Source organism: Coturnix japonica, chromosome 8, assembly GCF_054131305.1.
Source record: "Coturnix japonica strain WE chromosome 8, WE-NBRP24, whole genome shotgun sequence".
In the NCBI taxonomy this organism is placed as follows: Eukaryota; Metazoa; Chordata; class Aves; order Galliformes; family Phasianidae; genus Coturnix; species Coturnix japonica.
Window position 1 is genome coordinate 20366531 of NC_140670.1, and position 24942 is coordinate 20391472.

At 35.6% G+C, this 24942-nt stretch overlaps 1 protein-coding gene across 2 annotated transcripts in view; it reads left to right on the top strand.

Annotated features, from left to right (window-relative positions):
* Window positions 1–4049: 4049 nt before the first annotated feature.
* LOC107315944 (heparan sulfate glucosamine 3-O-sulfotransferase 1-like) overlaps window positions 4050–24942 on the top strand; it is a 54117-nt gene continuing 33224 nt past the window's right edge. Inside the window, exons 1-3 of one of the 2 annotated variants that reach the window (XM_085555203.1) lie at window positions 4050–4183; window positions 9471–9621; window positions 12930–18891. The gene's annotated coding sequence lies outside the window, so the exon portion shown is untranslated. Of the gene's footprint in view, window positions 4184–9470; window positions 9622–12929; window positions 18892–24448; window positions 24941–24942 lie in introns of those variants that run through there. The other variant, XM_015866896.3, reaches the window with a different exon arrangement.

The following is a 24942-nucleotide window of genomic DNA, read 5'->3' on the forward strand; positions in this document are numbered from 1 at the left end:
GTAAGATATACTAGAACACTATGAATGATACTACAATATCAAAAATATACTTGAAAGGTTTTGTTACCACAGGATTCAGTATTCCAGAGTGTTGTGGGTATCATTATAAAAATTTGTTTGCTAATATACAATCTAATTCTGAGTGATGCTCCTCTTCTAACTGTTCTTTAGTTCAATGAGTGCTATTGCTATGTGTGTTCTGCTAAAGTAGTATTTAATATGTTACTAATCAAGATAAGTGTCCAGAAGTGCTGGGGATTCAGACAGCTGATATTTTCTACAATAGGACAGATATTTTTGTAAAATAATTTCACTTTGAAAAGTGCTTTTGTTGCCATATTAAAACTGTAGATTTTCAAAAAAGCATAAACAACTCCAGAGCTTCTATAGTGCAGAGCACTTCTCTGTATTTACTATATTATTTCAGACATATATGTCTTATTGAAAAGATTAATAGCTCTTTATTGGCTTGCTGTTTCAAAAGGAACATAATAGCATACATTTACATTGCAAGAGTTAATAAATGATGATAAATTCCTTGGGGCATTATCAAACTCTCTGAATTTGTGTATCTGATCAAATATTTATTAGCTGCAGTCTCTTCCTATGCTGATTTTTCCTTTCATTTATGGCTTTAGGCCTTACTGTGCAATACTAAGGTGATACTCATGGGCATATGCCCCCAGAAGAAAGACACTCATTATGAAATACCCAACTTCAAAACCACAAGCTGCCTGAATTTTATTCTTTTCCTTTTAATAAACTGCCACAACGTTTAATTATCTTTTCTAGCTTGTTTCTCTGACCTATATTAAACTAACCAGAAACAAAATTTTAGTATCTCAGCTGATAATAGATATTTAATATCCATTTGTTATTATACTTATATTCAAGCTTATTGCTGTGTATTTGCTGTGTACAGCAAATGATTACTATGGAAAGTGATTGGACATCAGTGTTTACTGTGTTAGAGCTTTGCTCAGTGTGATTTTCTCTTCTGTTTTATGTGCAACAGATTCATTGCACTGAGTTAGCCTGAAATTTTGGAACCAGAAAATGTGTCAGTACAACTTGCAGGAGACTGACAGCTGAATAAGAATGAAATGCTAATGAAAAAGAAGGAAATGTATGCATAATTCCTGTTGACTCCTAGTTTCAACACTGTGTCACCATTAAGACTTCTGGGTGAGATGCCTTGTTTTGTTTAATTTAACACAGACAAAGCAGTCTGTGTTGCTGATCCAGCTACACAGTGTTGACCATATTACAGGATTGGCACATCTTCCATTTTCTCCCATGGCAAATTCTACAGCACATTTGAATAAATAATAGCTTCCTGGTGAAGACGGAGATAGCCTAGAGATAGTGTAAACAGCTAGTCTGAACTTGCTTCTACAAAATCCATTTCCGAGTTATGTTTACTATGTTAACTTAGGTAGATTCATAGAATATCGAATTATCTTCTTGTCTGTGGTTGCAAATGTTTGCAGCTGGATGTTACTCCTCTGAACACTGCACAGCAAATTCTCATGATCCCATTTGTACTTGAGTTTAGATCTCTTCCTTAATTTGAGGATTAAAAACATCTGTATATCTAATTTGAAATGCATTGAAAGAAAAATTATGTAGTTTGCTCAGGAAGAAATACAACATATTTGGGTTTTCTGCTTGTCTGGAGGGGCATAAGAAGCTTTGGGAGAAGCTATTTTCAACAGGCTCATCAACATGAGGCACTATCTTCTTACTCCATTCTCATTAAAGTCTCTTATGGATTTCCCACTTACCTCAGTAGATTTAGGCCAACATAGTACATCGAGACATTGTATAAATAATACTCTTTATAATATCCTATATTCTCTAACAGGTAGAGATTTTCAGAACTAAGTTAGGTTACCATACCGCAAAATGCAAAAAAACACACACAGAATAATTATAAATTATGCATTTCAGAAAGGCTCTCAGGAGAATGCAGAGTCACAGACTCTGCATTCCATATATTTACTTACATTCATACACTAGGTTAAGAAGTGCCTATGCTGAGCCCTAGGCATTCTTGGCAATTACATAAAAACATAAGAAATATAAAGAATGAGCACCCTGCAGCAATCTCTGCCAGTCACAGAACTATCTATTGGACCTTGCAGCAACAGGAAATTAAGAGAAACCACAGTTCTCTCATTCTCTTTCTCCCCAAGTATCCTTACAAAGAGAAACTTGCAAGTAAGACTACGTGAAGCACATGATATTATTATTTGGTTGTTTCATTTATCAGATTTTCTTTGCAAAAGATCGTCATCTCCTCTGAGCAAATCTAAACTTGCATGAAGTGTGAGAAGTACTGTTTTCCACTAATTTGCTATGTATGGTAATAGTGAACAAGGGAAATGAAGTACTGACTAATACATGGTTTTAGATTCAAAAATAATGTTTCACTTGATATGCTATCTTTTTTTTTTCTTTGTAAAATCCATCAAACACACATATGGGCAATATATACAGCTAGCAGAAATTCAACATCTCTAGTCTACAATATTAAATCTATTTGGAGAAGCCTATAACTGCTTCTATAAAAATACTCATTCTTGTGCTGTTCCTTTAGCTTGGCCCTGGACACAGCTATAAATGGGACAATGTTTGAGTTTTAAGTTGTACTGTATAAAGGGAGCAATGTCAAGTTTGCAATTTTAAATATTGAAATTCTTTAGTCCCACTAAAACCAGTGAAATCAGTGAAGATTTGTCTGCAGTATTAGACAGATATCTAGTGTTGATTGTTTGTTTTTTAAAGTCAACAAATAGATTGATCATATCTTTAAGTATCCTGATTCGGATTTTCTTTGGAAGAATGGCTCTCTCTTATCATTTAACTAACATTTGAATTCTATACACAGCAGAATATTTTGTCCTGGCACTGCTTGGCCTTTTCAATTGTTTATTCATTCATTTCACATTCTCAAAGTGGCATGAAGAAACCAAGTGATGTTTAATGTAACCGTATTAGGTTGAGTCAAAAGATGCATATATTTAGCTTTTTGATTCTAAAGGTGTAAGGTTTGGGTTTTCATGTGTACTTGGAGAAAGGCAACTGCTGTGCTTTGAAGATGTCTATTAAGATGATGATTACTCTTTTGTTTTGTTGTTGTTGTTTTTAATACCGACCTGTTTCTGAGATTTGCATAAAATTAGATTCACTGTTTTGAAAATTATCATCGCCAGTTTAGAGCATTTAAGTGTAGAAATTTTTTTACCAAAGTATTAAGATCTAAACTTTTGGTGGGAACGGAAGTATGAATTTGAAAGAACAACAAGAAACAAGAAAAAGGTAAAAAAAATAAAATAATAAAGCCAAAGTCAATAAAATAAATGAGCTGACTGATAACATTAAAATCAATAAACATCAAGGAATTATTTTTTTGCAACAAGACTAGAAGTCTTTTGCTTCAGTAATGTCATACCAGACGTAAACTGCAACTGAGAAATCTCTAATAACAGGAAAAATAGAAACATGATTGCAGCCCATTACGTGAACCCATTCTTCTTGCTATACCAGGAAGAAGACAGACTATTCATAAAGATACCAAAAATGAGAAAACAGTAAGAGGCCTTTACATGGCCTCAAAAGGTACAAAAGGTTCAAGGTACTGGGTCAAAGACCATAATGTAACTATCTGACTTGTGAGAAGATTAAAATGCTACTCCAAAAAACAATATTGTCAACAATCAAGGGAAACCACAGAGATGCTGCAAAGTCTTATTACCAACCACCATTTGTTCAGCAACTAATATGCACCCATTATGGTTCTTATGAGTATGGAAATGAGAGGATGTGAGTGAAATTCAAGAGAATTAGTAGAATAAATTTTGTTTAAAATGAATGTCACCTTCCTTTTCCATAAGGTTTTATGCTGTTTTTTTATGTTAAATTCTGACAAAGGCAGGCACGTTTGGATTCCAGAGACCTGTTTCTACTATTTTTTTTTTTTTAAGTTTGTTATACTTTTGTGTGAGCCAAATTTGATTTAGTTGTCCTTATTTTCTTTATTTCTGTGAAGATTTCAGAGTGTTTTGCTTCACTTGGCTCACAAGATGGATGGATGATAGTCAAATATTTTTCTCCACCTGTCTACATTTGGCACTGTGTCTACAGGCAGATTACTTAAGGACTCAGAGGAGGATTTTCTAAGGTAGGTATAGCAATTACATGTCTAACTCGGTGGAGAAATCTATAAGAACTTACCTATATTACAGAAATTGGTGAACACTTTCTTTTCCATGAGGAAAATGCAAATAAATGTATTTCATTTTTATTTTGCAATATGGACACGGATTTCTAATTAATGCAATTCTGTAAGTTCTGCAAAAATGTTTTCATACTGAAAACTGACATTAAGACTAAAGAAGATGAGGAAGGAAAGTAACATTAGTGATAATAAATGGTTAATATGGGGAATCACAAAGAGGATAAATCACTCTTATCAAGTATTGTTTACCACATTGATTTACAAGTGTAATTATGGCACTCTTTGCTGTTTTCAGGCTTATATCTCATCTTACATATATGCTTAACTATCTAAATGAAAGCACCAGCTGCTATGTTATATGAATAGTAATAGCAATGTGACAATATTTTGTATAGAGCTGTATTTTGATTATTCGTTAATGTTGTAATTAATTTGAAATGATTTTTAATCTCAATTTACTTTCTCTTGGGGAGCGTTTTTGAGAGAAAATCAGTAATAAATTCCAGTTTGTTTGCTGGGCCTGCCAAGGAAGAAAGAAGTGCTGGAGGGAGATAATAGAGTTCATTCATGTTTTCTTCCCAGATCACATTTTACTGAATCAATGAAGTAGAAAAAGGAAGGTGAGATAGTGGATGGAGCCTCTGGCCACTGTGTTCCAAAGTACATGGCATCAGGTAATTTGGAAAGCACAGGAGTGACCATTAACTTGCCATCCATTTCTCACTGATTTAACAGAATGTCTTGAATGATTGCTTTTCTTTCAATTCCTGGAAACAATCCTAGAAGAAAACAGCCTCCCAAAAAGATCGACATTGATTCGGTATCATTTGCATTGCTCTGGCAAATTGGCTGAGCCAAGAGATTATATCTTTGATTGACTGAAGTTTCACCCAGATATGTTCCGTGTGTAACAGTTCTGGCAAACCCCTCTGGTGGTGAGATTAAAGAACAAATTATCAAACAGCTTTGTGTTAAGAGGCTGGCCTGATAAAAAATCAGGATTGTGGGATGACTTACTTTATTTGAATTCTTTTCCTACGTGGAATTTAGACCTAGGATCATTACCATATATCTTTGCCAGGCACCCACAACAGATCTGTAATATTTTTGTAATAATAGTGGGCTGACAGAGGCCTGTCAGAGCAGGTGAGGCAATTCAGTAACTTCTGTTTACTATAGAAGCGAACTTTATGGCATTACAGGAAAAACTGGCTGCAGTTAGTAGAGCAAGGTGTACAGGTAGTTTCAAATAAAGATTGAGTTGTCGAGTATATTACTGGTCTAGCAGAAATTGAGTTAAGAAAGTGTGCATAAAGCCTCAGTGAAGAGTAATATACCTTATGTCCTTGTTCTTTGGTTTTTGTGGCATGGCTCTTTTGTTTGCTTGTTTTTTACATTGAGGAGTTCTTATGATTTCTATTCAATTGCATTTTATTCTAATTATTTAAACATAATTGGCATTTCTGGTAGTCAGCTGAAAACTTCTTTCTTGGCAATGTAAGGCTAACAGAGTAATTTTGGATGAGCCACACAACACAATACAAGGCTGTATAGCAGCAGCTTGAGTGTCATTTATATCTCAAAAAGAAGATATCTTTATAACATACTGTCCCCAGCAAGCTAGGTACACTGAGTAAAACAGCACACAGTCATCATAATTACACTATTTTTTAAAACAGAGGCTACTGTGTGCAATTTGTGTATACTTTAAATGCAGTACCACAGTTCACTCAGCCCAAGTGTCTATTATTATGAACAATCTGAAAACACTATTGCCTGTTCTGAAATATTAAAACTTCTCTCCTAGTGGAACATTAGTCTGACTATGTACAGAAGTAGATTGTTCTTAAATCTGGCAGAACAACAGAGATTTGGTCGAAGTTTATTTAATCATGGTGAATTTTGCTTTGAAAAAATCACTCCTGTAGATTTTTACTTGTAAGATAAGGGATATTGTCATCAGAGTTCAGGTACTATCACCAAATTTTTCTCTTTGCTTAGAGCATCTAAAATGCTAAAAAATCACATTACACACATTATAAAGAAAATGTGAATTTCTCTAATTAAGAACACAAGGATAGTAACCTCAAATAAAGGTCATATCCTTAAAAGGAGACTTATAATGAGGGTGACAAGTACACATGCTACTGAAACATAACCTTCTGAACTGTACTAACAGAGGTTGCTGGAACGATTCATAGGACTTTTGTTCACTTATTTTTCTAATTAATTCAGTGATGGGTAAAGTTTGTTATTACTTGCTTCTGTTGCCCTGTGTGACATTTGTCACACAATTATCATCTTTCATTGTTTCAAAGAATCTCCCAACTATCTTCCATTACTAGTAAAATTATTTTAATTGTTTATCTACATCATTATGTTTGATTCTTAAAAACAGAAATAGTTTGTGTTATTGTAGAACAGATGACCAAAATTCAAACCTTTAACAAATCAACAATTCCTAAAGTTTCAATGAAAAACCTTGTAAACTAAGTGAGTATAACTGGAGTTGTCTTGGAGTGTCAAATTGATTCCTTCAAGCATTTAAGAGGTATTATGCTCTGATTGATAATTTTTATTGGTTTTAGGAGGAAATATTTATGCATATTTGAAATATATATATTTCTAGATATTTTTTAGTTCTAAAAGTTCTTGGATGTGGAAACTACTACTCTTAATGTTCTGTTTCCTAGTCATTGATGCCTTATTCTTTCATCATTTCTAATTGTATCTTGCAAAATTAAACATATACCAGCTATGAAGTGTAAGTTCTTTTGCCTATACTGAGTTTAATTGAATATATTGGATGTATTTTTGTTTGAAAGTGCTCCCATAAGTTAGATAAGATCAAATTTAAGGAAGAAAAACGTTTCTTCATGATGCTTTTTGTAGTGAGTGTTTCTGTATTATTATGCAGAAAAGTGTGGATTTAAGCAGTTTATTTTCCTTCAATGTTATTCCACATTTAGATGTCTTATTCATAAAGACATTGGTTTTTTTTCATTCATGGTGGTTTGGTTTATGCCCTTTGTGTTGCAGTCCAGGACTGCACAAGAACCATCAAATTGAGAGAATTCTAGAAGTCTTGTAGGATAGTGTTCTGACATTTCCAGCCCCAATTAACTTTGCCATATCTTTAGTTCACACTGGTCATTTGTGTACCCACCTGCAGAATGAAGATCAAAGCTGTTGTAGATGCAGGCTATCTTTGAGATTTCAGAGCCTACATGTCATGGAACTTCAAAGCAACCATATGACTGTAGCCAGCAGGGCACTGTGGTAGCATGCAGCTTCCAGTAAAAAAGTGAGCTGCTGAGACTTAGTTCTAAAGTGTCTATGCAACTTATCATTGTGAAATGTATACATCATTTTCTTTTTTTTTTTTTTTTTCAATAGGGGTTTAGGATATTGCCTATGGTATAAGTGTTGTCATTGAAAATTTCACACTCTATTTGCAGGGAATTATTGGTGTGTTGTTCAGTCAAAATTCAGCAAGGAAGTGTATATTTCTCACATTAATTCAATGGAAGTTTGTACAAGTTTGCCTAAATTTTGAATGAAGCTGTTTCACTTTGCAATAAAAGCAATGAGCAACAGTCATGATGCTATTTACTATGTCACCTGTGAATGGGTTTAAAGCTTCTTCAGTTTCTTTAACTCATCCACTTGTGATTTTAATCAGCATATCATGTCAGTCAACTATTTTTGAAAATAAGAATATAGACTAATTGTAGATAATCTTTTCTGATCACATTTTTTCCCTTTCCCAAAAAAGACTTCGGCCAATATCACCAATTGAGTTTCATGTGACTTTCTTCAAAATCACTGCTTCAGAACATTTAATTTCCTTTCTTTCTTTCTTTTTTTTTTTTCTTTTTTCTTTTTTTTGCATTATTCACTGTTCTAATCATTGTGGAATTGTCCTAAATTTGCAATACATTCTCCTCGCTGTTTACAGCACCATCAGTGTTGAATTTCTGGGGAAGGAGGATTACAGTTTCAGGTTTTATGCAAATAATACAAAGAAATTAACAAGTCTGAAGACAGTAGTTTGAGAAGTAGGTGCCTAATATAAAGGCATAATAAATGGCAAAAGGATTAATAAAACTGTCAAACTTTATTAATTAGAAAGATGCCTTTTACAGTGCTGTTATGGGTTATGAATATCTTCTATTCTTGCAGAACTAATGGCTAGGAGTCGGCCTGGCTGGAAGGTATTCTGTATGAACAAGATTCTTCAAGAAAACCAATCAAGAATAGAAACTTCATTAAAATGACAGGCTTTTTTCATCAGTCCCCTTCACAGCTGTCTTATTCAAAGGGTATAAGAATGATAGCTGACCTTCTGGATATAAAAATGACATTTAAAAATATGAATAAAGTACAAATTAATCCAGTTATAAAAGGAAAATACATTATGTCATTTCTTTGTCTTTGGTATTCCTGTTTTGCAGTGATAACCTGTCCCAGCTGAAATCCATAGGAATTCACTATTGATTTTAACTCAGCTAAATGTGCCATTTCCTGACATCAGGAAAAAAAACAAAACAGAACAAAACAAAAAACTGACTGAAGTGCTTAAAGTGTCTATTGTGAGGCTTTATTTTTGGAAACTATCCAAATAGGGTTCCTAAAACATTCTAATCCAAAGCTAATATATCCTGGGCTTTATTTTTGTAGTTACTGCAAGTAGCTTTCCCACACTGTAGTGGCTAGGATGTACACTTGGGAAATAGAAAGGACAGATTTGAATTTGTGCAGGCAGAGAACAATAGCATGTTTTTTTATGGTTTTGAACAAATAGACCAATTGGTGAGTTGTTTTGAAAAAGTTAAGTATCATCAACCAGCTGTGTTTCTGGAAAAGTGACCCCAGCTGATTAAGTGCTTGACTCAGAAATGGATTCCAGTTCACAGAGCCAACCTGCATGGAGGTCCTTAATATGCTGCACTGACACTGGTACATTTGGTGGGTTTTAGGCTCATTGCTGTGATCATGGTGTTTTATTGGTTGGAACTGGGGTCTACTTAATGAAGGGTTTTTATGGGCCAGTCTACTGAGTTTCTTGTTTATCTTTAAGGGAACCTGGGTGCCTAACCATAATGCCTCAGGTCATCATCTTAGAATCAACCATCTATGATTTTGCTGCTGCCTAAGTTCATCCTAATACTTTTAATTTAAGGGATTTAATTTGGTCAGTGTTAACTACTATTTTCATTGCTCCCAAAAGATCTTCCAGGTACTGGTACTCTTGCAAGTGCTGGAAACAACTGAAGTCAACTGTGAAAGCAGCCACCTCAAAGTAACAGTATTATGACCTAACAGATGGAAGAATTAAGGAAAAAAATTACAAAGCGATGAAAGGTGACCTTACGTATCAGGTAAACAGTTTCTTGGCTAACCTGTTAGCTGTGTATAACTGAAATTTATACATGCACCCAGTTGAAAAATGGATTTTTCTTTCATGTGAACATGAAGAAGAATATTAATAATTATTAATGTTGATATCTCTACATGTCTGTGGCCCTATGCCTACCTGTGACTGCTGGACAAGATTCACTTTCATAATATAACAGTTGGAATATTCAGAATCATAATTAGTGCCTCTTAGAAAATACTATGATGTTACTTGTATATGTCATATGGATCAGATCGTTCTTGAAATATTTGTCTGTGGTTGGGAAGGGTAGGCAAGAATTAATCCTAAGGTAATTTTCTTTTTTCCTTTTTTACCTCTTTGTTTTCAAGAAGTCAGCTTCAATAGTACTTAATTTCCTAGATCCTCTCCTTGCTATTTGGCCTCTTAAGGCATAGTGGCATATATACCAGACTGTTTCCTAGTGGAAACTTCAGTAAAGCTTTCTGCATTCTAATAAATAAAAGATTGAATTTTCCCTGGAAGAGGCTAAGAAAACATAATTATATTGGTTCAAAGCAGCTAAGAAAGAATAAAATGCTAGAATAGCTTTTTTTTTCTTTTCTTTTTAATTTTATTTTTCTAGATTTTACAGTCCAGAAGTGCAGCTTACCACACAACCATCAGTCAACAATAGATCTGCCTCCTCACTTCTTACTGCAAGATAGCACTTGTAACAAATAGAATGTACCCAAAATTATTCTATCATCTGAGCATTTTTTGTTTGTTTGTTTTCTTCATGACAAAAAGTAGATTGGTAGAGCTTTAAAAAACATAAAATCTTCACAAGTCAATGATACACAATGACTCAGAAAATTAATCACACACAAGAAAAAAAAGGGAAGTCTTTGTGCCATGGTGATGTGCAAGGCTCTCTTGGCATACCTTGTGTACAGTACATGAAATACATAAGGGTACAGGAATAAGCTGTCACAGTTCAGTCTAATCTTCTAGAGATGCCAGAGAGCTACCTGAAAATGTGTTTAATTAAAATGGACTTCAATAGACCTTGCTGTATAGATACAATAACTGCATGAATGTACCCATGTTATAGGGAGGTTAAGGAGTGTATTTTGAACATTGAGCAACGAATATTTTCCTTCTTTGCCCAAGCAGCAAAATATTTTTCTTTTATATTTTTCAAGGCACTTGCTGATTCAGCAAACTCTGTTGCTTATTTTGAGATTCTGACATAGTTTGTGGGTGGTTCACAATGAAACGGTATAATTAGAAAGAAGGGAAGGGAACAACAATGAGCAAAAATAGGGAGTCAAGAGAATTATGTGGAGACAAGCTAAGAAATTCTGTGTATATCAAAAGCCATAGGATGTTGATACAAATGAGTGAAAATGGTTAAAATGTAGAAGTACAGGATGGACTTTTTAGCTGTGATTCAGTATAATAAAAAGCTGAGAGAATTTTGAGGGAATAGAGAGGGATAAGAAAATGTGTTTTTTAAAAAAGTAATACCCTCCAGGACCAGCAAGCAGAAAAATCAGCTCAGGTTATGTATAATGTTATGGCAATGTATTTATAATCTTGAAACTTCATTATATAAATTAAGGCCAGATTTGAAGTGAAGCAATGAGTTTTATTTTGATTTTGCATTCAGTTATTTAAGAACAATGTGACATTAATTTACCCATTGATTGCTTTTGCTGTTATGGTAATCTGTAAAGATTTAAAGTTCTGTTACCCAGTTTTTGAGGTCAATAGTGTAAAGATCTCTCCCTCAGTTGTCCTAATGACTACACAGTAGTAAGAAGTGCCATGTATTTAAATTCTATCAAATAGAATTCTATCAAAACTCTTTCAAATAGCCATCATAAAACCATATGATATTCATACTGCAAAAACGCAATTGGCTGTAAAAAACACAGTACAAAAGAAATAAAACACACAAAAAATGCTGAAAACTGAAAGAAGTGGCAAAGTCAAATATAACAGTCCAAGTTTGTAAAGCCAGATGAACAATGTAACAGTATCTCTCTATATCCATTTGTAACACACTACCTACTGAGCATCCTAACTAGTCAACAGCAGGGAATCCTGCAGGAATCAATCAACAGAATTCTGTTGATTTAGAAATGTATCAGGAGACACAACAAAGGCTGAAAGTGAAAACAATGGAGTTTTTGCCCTGTGTTTGGCAGAATCTCAGCTTTGGCATTTATGTAGTTATCTGTAATGGATGGCACTCTTAATGCCTTTTGATCTATACTTGCTAACCCTCCTGAAAGAGTTTAAGATATCTTGACATTAAATTGATTATCTCTTAAGCAAGCAGTAACTGGGGGGGGGGGGGGGGAAGGTGTGTGCACAAAGACTAAAAACACTTTTGTGTTTGTAATGTCAACTGAGTAGGGAAGATATTGAAGGATGGTGGGAAACACATTTTTCCATGAAGTAGATCAAACTGCCTTTGGGGAATATCACTTAGCAAATAGCATAGAAAGTGGAATGTCCTCATGTGAGTGGAAAGGGAATGTGAGCGACATGCAGTGATGGAATGATCTTCCACAGCTGCAGTGCACATTCCTTGCTGACAGAATATGAGGACTCAGAGTGGGTGTTGGGGCTCAGAAGCCCTGCTCATGTGTAAGAGACTAGGTAGGAAAGCAAACAGGACAGAGGAAAGCCAAGAATTACTCATGACTGCAGTGAACTTGACCTTCCAGAAACTGTTAAGAGTTTTTGCTGCCTAATAGTTTTAATTGAAATTTTATTTAAAAAAACATTCTGAATTAGCATCCATGTATTTTAGAGCACCTTGTGTCCTTTGTGTACTACTACCATGGACAGGCAGCCTAGTATTTCTCAAACATCTGTTTTGAAAGACAGGTGAATATTTGCTTACAGTAGCATGTATTTAACATTTAAGCACTTTCAGCAACTCTTTGAAACAATTAGCTCATAATGAGCAGCTTCCATGCTAGCAAACTATACTAAAATGCTTATTAAAAACTTTAAAATGTTAAGACTCTGTCTTTAATGAGAAAAAGGCCACACAATCATCAGGTCACTCAGGGGAGTCATTTTGAGATGTTGCTTCTACAAAGCAAAAAATAATTGCTGCAAGGAAGTTCAGTTGCACTGTATGCTTTTGTGTCAGGACAATGCCTCAAGGTACATCAAACTGTACTGAGGCTAAGTTCTTTGTGACTCATACCCAAAACTTCATATAAACAGAACTTTGACGTGATATATCACGAATGGTCTTTGTGATTTTCTTGGGCTTTTCATGTACTTACATGTCACTTCCTTCATCATTAGGCCTTGCCAGCTTAGCTGTGAAAACTATAGTTGGACAAGATACTCAAGCTAAGAAAAAACAGAAGACAGAATGCATTTCTTGACACCAGATCGTTGAGAGAAGGGAGCTCACAATGAGATTCTGCTTAAGGGGTAGGCCATCAAAGAGAGGAACTTGGCATGTAAGTAAAGCTTTTCCCTGTGTTTATTGTCCATAGAACAGTGTGGACAACATTTGAGAACTCTGAATTCTTGAAGTAGTCCTTGAAGAATCAGCAAGATTTATTTGTAGAGACTCATCCTAGACATCCCAGAACTATACAAAAAATGATAAATTAAGGTTCATCCTTGGAGCTTGAGCCCTCTAGCTAACTGAACCACGAAGAGAGAAATGGAAATAAATAAAAAGTTATCTCTACATATTTGCTCTAAACTTTAGAACTGTTTATTTTTGCCTTGAGACATGAACTCATCTAAATGAGTAGTTGTCAATTTCAAGTCACTTTGCAGAATAGAAAAATAATTTTAAAAGCTTGATCGCAATTCATTTTAGCTATTCTACTAGAAGTAATTTTTTCATCAAATGTGCATAGGAGGGAGTTATTGTAAGATTATTACAAATGGAAAAAAAGCAACAATGGTATGGAAAATCCATAGATTGTATGTACAAAATTGTTAAGGCCTACATTTAAAATTACTATATAGAGAGAGAGATATATAGATATAGATTTATTTTTAATGCATACCTCTGCATACTTAAAACTGAATTTATATTTTCAGTACCTTGGAAGCCCATCTAATACTATTTCTGTTGTGCTGGAGACTGTGTTGTGTAGTATGAGATGTTGTAAGCCACGAAGAGCTTATACTTTAGGTATATATATAAGAGTATATAAGAGCAGCAAAAACAAAAAGCAAAAAAAACCAAAAAACACTTATTTTTATTACAGGTAATTGAACAAATGTTCTTTTAAGAACCTGTGGTTTCTAGCCAATATAAGAAATAGGCCTCATTTCTTCTGCAAATTATAATTTATGTATTTTTTTTACTTGCTCAGTGAAAACCACTGAAAGCCTTAACCATTATTAGATATCAGTATTCTTTAGCAGAACATACCAATTTGGTACTTGAGCTCAATGTTTCCTGAAACATTCAATGATACTTTTGTTATTTTCTGAAATGCAAACAAGATTTCACCCATTCAGTTTACCACAAATGTTATTAATGTGCTTTTCTTTGAAAAGAGAAATTATGCAATATGGAACTTTGTTTATTGTTAAGAGTTTGAGATGCATCCTTGCTGGTTATGGACCTGTTCTATTATCTTGGATCCAGTCATCTTTACACCCACACAGTTAGTCTAATCATAAACAGATCTTCAGAATTCAAGAGTGCCATCTAATACAGCTGCTAGTAGGATGTGGAAACTCAAGATCGTTAATCTGTTACTGACAGGCCACTTCATAAGTAGCTGCAATGATCTCAGTAATATAAAGCAATTTTTGCCATGACTTCAGTGGCCATATGCATATAACTTAGATGCTTCTCTCCAATACTGTTTATCTTAGTTCCCTTTTTATTATATATATACAAATTGTAAGCCCATGATTTATAATCTGTATTGAAAAGATACTCCATTTATGAGAAAGGAGTGAAGACTTAGATAAAATAACTTGCAGGCAAGACCTGGTCTGCAGATATTTGGAAGTGTGTCTGTTTCCCTGCATGCTCAAGCACAGTTGAAACAGTTATCAAATATGTATTGAGAATTACAGTGACAAAGTGTTCCTTCAGATTATTAAAATAGACAAAAAGATCCTGCAAATTCTGCTGATTTAAAAAACATAAATCAAATAAGCAATGTATTTTCAGTACACTTTATTTTCTGTGATTATCCACATAATTACTGTAATTACCCATTGTATTCATAGTATGTTTGTAATATTCTAATCGCTATTATGTTCCTGAAAATGTCATATTTCTATTCATTGTTAACAGTTAACAGATGGTGTTATGTTCTTTGCATCATAAATTATATATCATATCAAAGCAAAAATTCAGTTTCTCGTTTGCTAACCTGATTATATATATTTTTAAATCTACTTAAAAAAAATTCTATTTTGAGTTTCTAAGCAATAAATTAGATTGTGGTTTTGCATACATCCTGAAATTAACATCTGTTTATAAACTTTGCAAAATAGCCCTTATTAGAACTAGATCAAAATGTCATGTGAATATATTTATACTGTTGTTTCCACATCACAGAAAAATCATGTATATCTGTATAAAGAACATTTTTTTAATTGTGATTATTGTATCTTCTTTATATATTGGCACTAAAAGAAATAGATTATATACACTTCACAAACAGAGGTTTGCTGTATCAAACAGGATTTTTAAAATGTGGTTCTGATTTTTATTACTCAAATATTGGAGATTGAGTATAAGAATACTTTTTAGTGGATGAGTACTCCTATTACTGCACCAACATCTGCTGGGCAGCTGAAATATTAGGTGCCAGCTTTGCATAGGTTGAACATGTCAAATTTGAAGACATAATTAAATCTTTGTAATTACTCTTCATGCAAAGTTAATATACAATTAATCTATCTACAAAAATTTCTGAGGCAAGCAAGTCCTCTATTTTCTGTGTTAACCTACATTGTAGCCTTTGCCTATGAAGCATCATGTCTTAATAGCAGAAGTGCCTTTTGTTTTGTTTTTAGAGCAGTATAGGGCACCTAAACCCACAGGAATATAATTAGTTTTTCTAGGTTTTTTTTGTGGGAGGGAGGTCTAATTAAGCAGTTCTCCACTGTTGCATGCACGGCTGTAAAAATATTGACTGAGATGTAAGTTATGGATGCTCAGAAAAAGACAAGGTTGCTCAATAGAAGATTAAGTTTGTTTCTTGAGAGTAAAACCCACAACGAAAGAGAATATCAGAAGAATGCAGATACCATAAATATCTTACTTTAAGTATTTCTTTTTCTGACATGTATGATAACATCTTAAAATGCCAACTTGATCTTTTAAAGACTAAAATCATTAATGGGTAAGCTACTAAAGTGGATTAGGTAAAATTTCCCGATTGAGTGAATAAGATAAAAATATCAGATACTATTATTGTTAACATAATCATCTATCAGTCTGTTTCACTAGGATAATAAGACCTCATATTTTCCTTTAAAATAGAGGATTTACCTCTATTCTTTGCATTTGTCTTATTTGTATCTCCTACTGTCATCTCTTAAAATGGGGATTTTTTTAAACTGTGATAAGAGAATGACTGCTCTGTAATGTCTAGATAAATAAAATCAGCACCTAACATTTTCTGAGCATCCACGTAAGTAATGCTCAGTTTAAATGCAACTCTTAGGAAAACAAACAAAAAAATGGTGATTTATTTCTTAACAGACTACTTTGTTCTTACTTTCATGTTTTTGGGAAAAAAAGAAAAAAAGGAAAAAAAAAAAGGAAATAGAATAATTTGCCAAAAAAGCGTAAACTGAACTTATTCCCTGTTCAGTAAACTTGCATAAATCATTTTTACAGTCCTTATAGAGTGTCAAGCACTAGCTTCAGCTATAGTTCTGTAAACTCTTGGGTCACCCTCTATCATTTCCTGCATTGCTAGCTTCTCCACAAGGTAGATACATCTACACCTGTATGTACCCAGAAAACTTGACCTGATTCACAGTGTTTGGTTCCCCATCACACAACTATATATGTCCACAACAGTTGTTTTAGGAGCAATGAGAAGAAAGTATCTATTTTCCACCATAACTCCATGTGAAATTGTATCCTTCAGGGCTTCCAAAATAGATTGATGATATCAAGGTAAAGGCCATCCTATAAAATATTTTCTTGCAGGTATTTTAACATTTTCACATCTGTTGTGATAAATTTTACCTGAAAAATCTGCTGAAACAATAGTGGAAAGAACAGTATCTTTCTAAGCATGCTATGCAAATTCTATTCAGAAAAATCTGAGACTAAATGACAAAGTTGCAATCATCTAATTATCTACATGAATATTTAGCAAAAGATAGATTAATAAAAAATCTATCATGGATGCATTTAATGAGATGTTCATGGTATTTTAGTGCTACATCAATTAGACTGACTGTGTGTAAGATACTTTTCCATTAATGTTTTTTTTAGCTTGAAGAATGCAACAATACAAACTGACTAATCATATATCTTTCATTACAGACTAAACATAACGTTTTAAGTCCCACCCTATGAAATAACTATTGCATCTGGACTTCAGCAGTGTAGTAGATGATTATCAATCAAAGTCTTGGGTAACCAAAACTCCCTACCAGTTCTTTCAAAATACAGGAACTTCTTATCTCAAGAAGGGATATTTATGGTTTGTATGCCATTGGTGTGAGTATCATTTTCTGCCACAGGAGCTAACAGATCTCTATTCAGAATTTCCAATCTAGTACTGAAAACAGCAGTGAGGGTCAGATTCCTTCTTGATTTGACAATCTTCGTAGAATTACTATAGAATAAATGACTGTCAATTACAAACTAAAAGGAAATAAACACATAGAGGAGAGCTGTGTTGACATACTGTAGTATGTAAAACTATTGATGAAGTGTGAAAGACAGATCTCCCTGAAGTCAACTGGAATTTTGCTACTGAGTTCCACACTGCCAACATTTCAGTGTCAGTACACACACTTTGGCTATTTTTGCCTTGGATAATGTACAGTTCATCTGCTTTCCTATCCCTACCCACTCATTTTCCTCTCTTCCTACTCTCCCTCCCTCCTTACCTCTCTTTGGCTCCTGTTCTGTATCTGCTGCATCTGCCAGGCAGTTAAATTTTAAAATAGTTTCTTCCCTTTGAAGTGCTAATGCCAGCACTGCTATTTCTTTAGTGAGTAACTCTGCCGACTGTTTGCTTTTACTCTCTATGTATTTATATGTTCATATGTATGTGTTTTATAAAATAGGAGGAAAAAAAAAGAAAAAGAAAGAAAAAAGGAAAGAAAAAAATTAATTAAGTTTTCTAAAGAAAAGTTGAAATCCCAACTACTCCTCCTTGGGCTGGCATCTTATTAGATGTCAGAGGCTAAACAGGTCAGACTTAGTGAGTAATTAGGTAGGAGACCTCTAAAGTAAAGCCAGGTGCTGTCTGTGGTGGAAGATTCTGTAGCTGCCACTCTTCTTTTCAGTAAGTATTAAATCACTGCTTATGTTCTTTCCTCATTCAGTCCATAAGTGACTGGCTATTAAACATGACAAGTCTGTATGTAGCTTGTTACTGAAAATCTTTATACTGCTTATTGCCAGAAGGTAGGAGGATGTTCTTGGACAAAGGACCACTTTGTACATATTCTCCTTTTATAGTCTTTAGCCATCTGCTAGTGGCCAAGATGGGAAATTAGGTGAAATATACTGTATGCTGGAGACAGAGTACTGGATCTTTCATCAGATCCAGTAAGGTATTCATGTGTTTTCTTAATAGCCTGAACTGTTTTGTACATTGAGCACTTAAGAAATTACTGTTGTCTTCTTCATGATGGTTCTTTCTGCCCTTCAATAAAATACATATGTGTATGTTTATTCTAGACATCTATACTTAGCATATTTACAGTTATCATCAGATGCCCTGGTGATACAGTATGATACACAGTTATGTAGCAAAATAAAAATTAAAATTCATTCCATACCTAAGTGTTAACCTAAAAGATCTCAGGAGTCCTTACTGATACCAAGAGATTTAGAAAGCTCAGAGGTGTCCATTTTAAATATTTATGTTCCATTCTTTCACACTGCATATGTTTCATTCATGAATGTATTGCATCTTACATGCTAGTCATTTCATTTACTTCCAGGTGTGGGAAAAAGAAACGCTGATTAATAATGAAGTCATCAGTCCTGTGTTCACTAAGAAAATCATTTGCACTCTCTGATTCATCCTCCAGATTTGCTTTGGAAAAGATAATCTGAGAAAAGAGTTTCCAGGTTGGTATCTATAAGAGGTATACTCATACTTTAGTGAGTTGAACAGCGGGACAGAGTGGGCTAGAACCTTTGCAAGGCTTTTTTTTTTTTTTTTTTTTTTTTAAGTTCATTGTGTTTGTTTTATAGAACATATCAAATCCTATTTCCCAGACCATATCAACTGAATATTCCTTCACTGTCTGCTCCAGTCCACACAGTCAGCCCACTACCCCACAGGTTCTGTCCTTCTCTAAGCTTTTTTCAAGATTCCAGGGGGAAATTAAAAAGATTCCTGTCTGTATTCTCTCTCTCTCTCTCTCTCTCTCTCTATTTTTTTTTTTTTCCTAGACTTCCTAGAGAGGGAGTGGGGTGTAGATGTATTACAGAGGTTATAGGCACCTACATCTTCACAAAAATAGAAGGGAATTAAAAACTTATTCCATTACACAGAAATGTCCTTTTGATATGTTAAGTCTTAGGGGGTTATCTGAGTGATAGCTAGATACACAAGTTTCAGCTTCCAAAACATAATTCTTATGAACATCTTAAAGGAGGTGTTCCTTTGTAAATGGGATGTGGGACTTCCACAAATCAATTAATAACTGTATGGATATGTAAACAGGACATTTATCACTTTAATAGCAGCATGTACATTCAAATCCAAGATATATTTCTGTGTCACAAAGCTTTGTTGTAACAAAAGGCTGGTCAAGATTTCTAAGGATTGTAGAATAGTCCTGCTAGAAGGATGACCTATTAACAGAGATTGATCTTTCTTCAGTGACATAAAATATCCAGTTTCCTTGAGTAAATTAGTAATTATACATATTGAGAAAGCTTTGTCTTTCAGAGATCCAAACCATGTCATTCTCTACCAGCAGTACAAAACATCCAGGTTTCTCTCTTGTATGTGTTCTTTGGTTTTAATTTGATGTTAGTTCTTTTTATATATTAGCTGTGTCTGCATGTTTATGTCTTACATATATAGCCTTAATTTGTTTCACTTGTATTTATTTCCTGCTTAAAACAGCAAAACCACTCCAACCACTTCTGAGCTGGATTTTTCAAGCTTTTGTTTTGCACAGAGACATGTAATTGTGTTTGGGGTTTAGAGACTACAGTCATTCCAGCCACTTGTTTCTGCAAAGGAGCATAATGATTTCTTACATCTATCTTAAATGAAGAGGGACAGCTATACCCCAGAGCTACAGTGAGGTTTATCTGACCTATAATTTTACAGCATTATAAACCACACTTCAGCTGAAATTTCAGGGCCAGCAAAACAATAAATATCTTGGTTCAGCACTGTGATATAGTGGGTTTTCCTTCTGGTGATGTCATGTCTGTTGCTCAAGAGGTAGGAAATGCATTTAGATTTTTGAAGGGCTTCTGCTCTTTACTCTTTGGCCAATTGAGCAGCTTCACGAGGATGTTCAGTATTGGTATACTATATACACTAGCCTTGTCTGCAGCTTACTTAGGCTGCCTACAGTTGGTTATGGAATATGGGTGAGAAAATTAAAAATGCAATTTTAATTACAGTCTGCTGAGTCAGTAGAATGCCCAGCTCAACTGGAGTAGGAATTTGGATCGATGTTTTCTGATCATCTTGGCACTGGAACAGGCTGCCCAGATAAGTTATGAATGCCCCATCCCAGGAGGCATTCAAGGCCAGATGGAGCCCTGGCCCCTGACCTGGTGGGTGGCAACCAACCCATGGCAGGGGTGTTGGTTCAGGATAGGATTTGAGGTCTCTATCAACCTAAGCCATTCTATGATCTTAAACTTTGCTGTGACTTTTAATGATCCTTTCCTATGTTCTGTGTTTTCTTTCATTTGTTTACTGCATCTGGTGATACAGAGTTGCTCAATGGCCATATGAGTGAGAATATTTAATACCAGGGGTAATAATATACCAGGAGTATATAGCAAAGTGTTTCAGCTTCAAAAATTAGCTAAGTTCATCTGGAACACTCTCAGTAATCCTTCTGCAATAATAGAATTGCCTTATATTCTTTAAAGAATCTTTGGTCATCTCAAAAAAACACTGTAGTACTCTCAGTAACTTATGCCTTATCACTTTGCTATTAATATGGATTTCCAATAGTCTAGTGAGGAAAAAGTCATTTCATGGTAATTAAGAGGTCGGGAGTTACCATTCTTAATTACTATATAAACATCAGCTCTTTCTAAGATTGGTACTGCATATGCTAGGCCCTGAGGTTTCATAAGATAAATTCCATGCAAGTTTTATACAAATTGAAATCCACGTTTGTCTAGGTAATTTCACTTTGTTATAAAGCTGCTAAGAAAATGTTCAGAGAACAAGAAAGTATTGAGTCAAATTCACTCTTATTCACTTCTTAATGAACTCTAGTGAGCTAAGTATGGAAAGATAGATTTGCCCCATTATTTGTCAGATGTTTAATTCACTTTAAAATTAATTGAAAATCAAGACAAAAGGCACCCTTTATGACTTCTTGAGTATTTGTCAGTGCTTCAGACTGAAACAAATAATCATGGTTCAACTGAAATCGCAGTTTCTGTGTAGCAGTCAGAATCAGTTGTAAATCAGACCAATTTCATGAACCTTAGTGGATGAATAATGGTGACCAGACTTTGAATGTTCAGTTTTGAATCAAGCAAATGTCGTATGACCTTCAGGCCAGGAATATGTCACATAACTGTACTACCATCATCTGCTTTAATTTCATCAAATCAGTATTAATCCTATCATAAAATAATCTTCCTTGAAGTAATTCATTTTCTAGAAGAAATCTAGAAAACATTGGATTTTATTTTTTTTATATAAACTAATTTTAATAGAAACTTTATGTGAAATTAACAGAATCTCCAGAGAAATTAAATCCTTGGTGAATTAAATCCTACCATGTTGAAGGAAATAGCAGAATTTCTTTGATTTTTGTGTGATCAAGATTTAATCTAAAGTCTTTTGCAGAGATGCACCAAGAACAAATATCTAGATGTGACAGCACTGAAACTCAAAGTGATCCACAATGTCAACACCAAAATAACTTGAAATATTTCCAGTGATTCTTTGTCCAGACAAATTCATGTGCTGCAGGAACTATGCACCCATACGTGATAAATCTTTCCCTCTTATAATACCAGCTAGCATCAAGAAGGATGTTAAGCATCTCTTAGAATCATAGTTATATATCGATAAATAAAAACAATTGAATGTTTCTGGGCTTTGAAATTTTGAATGCTTTTATAGGTACATAGCTCTACAGAATATCACTGCTCTGACTCATTAGTGAAATTGTCCATGCAATGGAGCTCTGTGATAAGGAATTTCCAAAGATGCTTAAAGTAGGTGAAAAGTGCTGAAAATAGGTCTTCTCTCATGCCAAATTAGCTGTGTTGATTTTATTCTGAGTCATGGCCTTAAGCCATTTGTAAACAGGAGATCTAATACAGCAGATACATGGATTTTCACTTGGATAGCGTAGCAGGAATGCTGTCACAGCTTGAAACAGTGATTGAGCATTGGGTAGGAAGGCAGAGCTAACCCAGGGAAGCTCAGGTGCAAGTAATGCTCCTGAGTGGCCAGAAAGTGTGGAGCCAGGATCCACCCCTTCCCAGATCTCATTGAAGAATTGGTAGTGTAGGCAAGGATATCTTGCTGGAGATCACTGCGTATGTGAGGCATTCTAAGAGTAAGCAGCTTTGTTTTGGTTTTTTTGTTGTTTTTTTTTTGTTTGTTTGTTTCTCTATGAATGGCTGCTGCATTTGGAAGTATCCTCACTTGAGGTTGTCTAGGACTTTGCTATCCTGCTATCATTGCTGTACTTCCCATCACATTATAGCATTACAGATAGCCATACAGGTTCTTCAACTCTACCCTTCAGTTATGCTGCACATTTATCCCTCTCATACAAACACACTGATCCACTACCACACAGAACTGAAGGGGTTGGAATGGGCCTCAGGAGATCATTAAGACAAACTCCCTGCTAAAGCAGTTTTCCTGCAATAGGTCCCACCACTATGTGTCCAGTTGGGTCTTGCATATAATCACAGAATTAGACTCTGCAAGCTCTCTGGGCAGCCTCTTCCTGCGCTCCATCATCCTTACAGTAAAGATCTTCCTCGTTTTTATCTGGAATATGTGTTCAAGATTTAGGCCATTGCTTCTTGTCCCATTAAATTAAATACCTATGCTTTTTACAGCTTAATGCTAGATGGCTGGAAGCAAGCATCTTGATACAGGCAACTATTTAAATGGGAGAGATTAAAACTAGTAACAAAATTTGCAATATTTTGCAGACTACAAAAATGCTGTGTCAAGTAACAGGGTAAAAGTGTGTTTGATTTTAGAAGTTCAAAAATCAGTATTGGCTTTACTTATGTTCATAACTTACAGTGAGAATGGCTTATAATATATGGGAACCCTCAGAATTAATGCTGTGAGAATTCAGAGATGTGAAGAAAATAAGAAACATTTGAAAAAGAAGGCAATTAATTTTTCTTTCTACAGGATGTAAACAAATATTATAAAGAAAAATCAGCTGTAATTCTCAAGTGTTATTGTACCAAATGCATAGTGTAACTGTAATCATTCAAGTATGAAACATAGAGATTTCAGTCCTGCTATAAGTGCAAATCACAATGCAACCTCAGCTGTGGAGTTGCAAGTAATTACTCTTGTTAGTCGTATACAAAATCTACAGCATAGTGGGAAAGGAAAAATAACATTTTCCTTTCCTCACACAGCTTGAATGATTATCTAATGAAGGATTTGTGACAATTTGGGGGACCTCTCTATGTGCAGCTTATGAATTCTGTTTGATACTCAGGAATCTCTATATATAGCTGTGTCAGGCTGAAAATACTTGCTTTCACAAGAGGTGACAGGAGAAATTTTTGCTCCTGGCACATGATCAATAAAGAATTGGTGATCTATTCAAATGGAGTCCCTTGAAGCATACAGATGCTAACAGGTAGGCAACCTTGGTTTGTGGATGAGGTAAGGAAGTAATAAATAGGTGATGAACCATCTGTTCTACACTAACTTAATTGCCTGATTGTGGAACTGCCTAGGAAGACACGAGGCTGAAAGAGGAAGCGCCTCTTGCTTTGGTACAAACATTATGTGTAACTAGTAGTACTACAGGGGCTACTGGCCATGTGGGACTTTGATGTATTTGTGGAGTGGAAAAACAGTGGAATGTCAGTATGTTTCTTGTAGATCTGTGTTTAACAGCTATTCCAAAAGCCTTAAAGTCAAAGTTTTGCTTATTTATTCCTACTGTGGTTGAACTCCAGGTCCAGTGTGACCCGACTTTAAATAAATCGATGTAAGGGAACTCGGAAAGCCCTGTGCTCAGCCACACTAGTGCTGGGCAACTAGTCGAAGAGTCAGCTGTGCTGCAGGGCCGGAGCAGTTCTCGTGCACACGGAAGGAGGTTGCTGGCAGAGGGCTGTTTCTAGCAACTGGCCGGCCGGTTGTTCTCCCCGCGCTGGAGGGTTTGGGCTACTTGTAGCATACTGTTCATGAAGTGTCGGCTGCCACACGGAGGTTAAGCGGCATTTCTGCCCTCAGGGTTCTTGCGCTGCCCGTCTCTACTTCGCAGTGGGCAGCTCGGGGATGTCGCGGCCGCCTTCCACGGCCAGGGCGTCTGCTGGGCTGCGAGCACGCTTAGCCCGTCACCGCTGCTGTTACCCCGCGAGGTGGGGGATCTCCCCGGGAAGCTGCTTCGTGCTGCCCGCGACCCGACTCGCCGCTGTGCGAGAGCTGAGGCCGCTAAGCGCCGACGGTGCTCCGAGCGGGCGGCTCCCTTCGGGCAGCGGATCTGAACTCCGGTAGAAGGGAGCTGCGCTCTCCCACCCCCTCCCAGCCCTGCTCTGCTCGGCGTGCCTCCTCCTCTGGTCACCGGACTGATGAATTAATCATGATGGGGCTGCTGTTAATGCATTTATGCGGAGCGGGCTGTGCCGCCGGCTCGCTGCGTAGCGCGGCGGGGTGAGGGAGTGAGGAAATCTCCGCCAGCCGCGCGGAGCCGAGGCAGCGGCTGCAGCCGCAGCTCTCTCCATGGCTCCGGAGGAGGT